Source organism: Penaeus japonicus, unplaced genomic scaffold (genome assembly GCF_977035675.1).
Source record: "Penaeus japonicus unplaced genomic scaffold, GWHDUDI00000001_assembly GWHDUDI00000001, whole genome shotgun sequence".
NCBI lineage: Eukaryota > Metazoa > Arthropoda > Malacostraca > Decapoda > Penaeidae > Penaeus > Penaeus japonicus.
This window is the reverse complement of record NW_028234403.1, coordinates 33,938,825-33,941,324: the sequence shown is the minus strand read 5'-3', so window position 1 is coordinate 33,941,324 and position 2,500 is coordinate 33,938,825. Positions and strand designations below refer to the sequence as shown.

The 2,500-nt window shown below is 44.7% G+C and overlaps 1 protein-coding gene across 1 annotated transcript in view; it reads left to right on the top strand.

Annotated features, from left to right (window-relative positions):
- Positions 1-2,500, top strand: part of LOC122246327 (uncharacterized) — a 234,123-nt gene that overhangs the window by 186,830 nt on the left and 44,793 nt on the right. The window lies entirely within an intron of this gene.

Genomic DNA, 2,500 nt, shown 5'->3' with positions numbered 1-2,500 from the left:
AAGAAGAAAAAAAAAAAAAAGATCCGTCGCCCAGCTGATAAATGCACATCGACGTTGCATGCAAGACGCCACTCAAGAAATCCCCGTTCGGGAAGAGAAACTCAGAAGTCCTGTCTTGTTAGTATTCAAGGGGCGGGAGATTAATTACCACCTGCTCCTGCCACATTAAAGTTAAGATCGAGGCTCAGATTCGGCTGATCACGCCGACTGCTGTTCTTTTGCTGGAAGGATTCACACCCACAGGAATAAAAAATATGTGTATATATATATATATATATATATATATATATATATATATATATACATATATAGATATGATATATATACATATATATATATATATATATATATATATATATATATATATATATATAACCATCAAGTTCTTTCACAGCAAAAATTGCACATCAAAGTAATTTCACTATTCCCTTGTTTCAGTAGATATTTTATTTTTATTTTTTATTTTTTTCTTCTTCTTCTGCCATTATGTTTCTCTCTTTTTCTTTCTGTTTCTCATAACACGTTCGTTCCTTTTCGGTGACAAGTTTGATTGCGTCATTGTTATGATTAATTCAGTCCGCAATAATATCTTGTTTCCCCCAGAGCGTCATCAGTTTTCCGTTGTATGTTATCATTGATATCCTTTTTGCTCCTACTCTTGCTCCTCCTTTTCTTTTCTTTTTTTATCTTTTATCCTCTTCTTCTTCCTTTTACTTTTCCTTTATATTCTGTTCTATCTTTTCCTCCTCCTCCTCTTTATCTTCTTCATTTTCATTTTTTTGTTTTCTTCTTCCTCCTACTCTCTCTCCTCCTTGTTCTCCTATTCTTCCTTACCCTCCACCTCCTCCTTCTCCTCCTCCTCTTATTCTCCTCCCTCCTCCTCCCCCTCTCCCTCCCCACCCCCTCCCCATCTCCCCACCCCCTCCCCATCTCCCTCCACCCTCCCCTTCCCCCTCTACATCCACATCCTCCTCCTCCTTCTCCTCCCACACACTCACAATTTTGGCCCCACTATCATTACATCTGCTTACCGCCACAACATTATTTACACGAGACAGTTCCAATACTCAATTAGTCTCGCGCTCTCTATCTCTCTTTCCTCCGGGCGTCCGGGCGTCAATATGTCTCGTTGGAACAATTGGCTTGAATGTTTATTATGTCATCTCCCTCCCTTCCTCCCTTCCTCCCTCCTCTTCCCTCTTCCCTCTTCCTTCCTCCCTCTTCCCTCTTCCCTCTTCTCTCTTCTCTCTTCCCTCTTCCCCCTCCTTCTTCCCTCTGCCCTCTTCCCCCTCCCTCTTCCCTCTGCCCTCTTCCCTCTTTCCTCTTCCCTCTTCCCTCTTCCCCCTCACTATTACCCTCCTCTTCCCTTAACTCTCCCCTTCCCTCTTCCCTCTTCCCCCTCACTATTACCCTCCTCTTCCCTTAACTCTCCCCTTCCCTCTTCCCTCTTCCCCCTCACTATTACCCTCCTCTTCCCTTAACTCTCCCCTTCCCCCCACTTCCCCTTCCCCCTCACCCCCACCCCCCTCCTTGCAAGCACACGGTTAGCGTTCGACTCGCCCTCTTTAAACTCCGCTTTTTTTTTTTTTTTTTGGGGGGGGGGTTGTTTTTGCTGCTTTTGGAGGAGGAGGAGGAGGAGAAGGAGAAGGCGGAGGAGGAGGAAGGAGAACGGAGGAGGAGGAGGAAAAGGAGGAGGAGGAGGAGGAGAAGAAGAGGAAGAGGAAGAGGAGAAGGAGGAGAAGGAGGAGGAGGAAGAGGAGGAGGTGCAGGAGAAGACGAAGATGAAGAAAAAGGAGGAGGAGAAGAAGAAGAAGAAGAAGAAGAAGAAGAAAAAGAAAAAGGAGAAGGAGGGGGAGGAGAAGGAGGAGAAAGGAGGAGGAGGAAGGAGGGGGAGCAGAGAGGAGGAGGAGGGAGGAGGAGGAGGGAGGAGAGGAAGGAGAAGAGGAAGAAGGAGGAGGAAGGTGGAGGAGGAAGGAGGAGGAGGAGGAAGGAGTAGATGGAAGGAGGAGGATGAAGGAGGAGGAGGAGAAGGAGGAGGAGGAGGAGAGGGAGGAGGAGGAGTGAGAAGAATAGGAAGAGGAGGAGGAAGAATAGGTGGAGGAGGAGGAAGAAGAGGAAGAAGAGGAGTATCTGTTAGGATTGTTCTCTGTCGTCGTTCTTTTTGCTATTATCGCTATCACCATAATCTTAATTATCAATAATATCATTACTCTTGTTACTATGACAGTAATAGAGGGGAGTAAAGAACTTTTTTTTTCCATCTGTCTCTCTTTCTATCTCATTTCCTCCTCTTCTTCTCTTCTTTTCTCCCTCTCTCTTTCCCTCTCTTCTTTCTCTCTTTCCCTCTCTTTTCCTCTTATCATTTTTTCCTTCTCTCCTCTTTCTATTCTCAGACTTTCGTTCTCCTCTTCTTCCTTTCTTTTTTCTCTCTGCTTCTCTTTTTTTTCTTCATTCCCTCTTCTTTCTATACGTTTTCTCATATTTCTCTCCTATTTCTCAT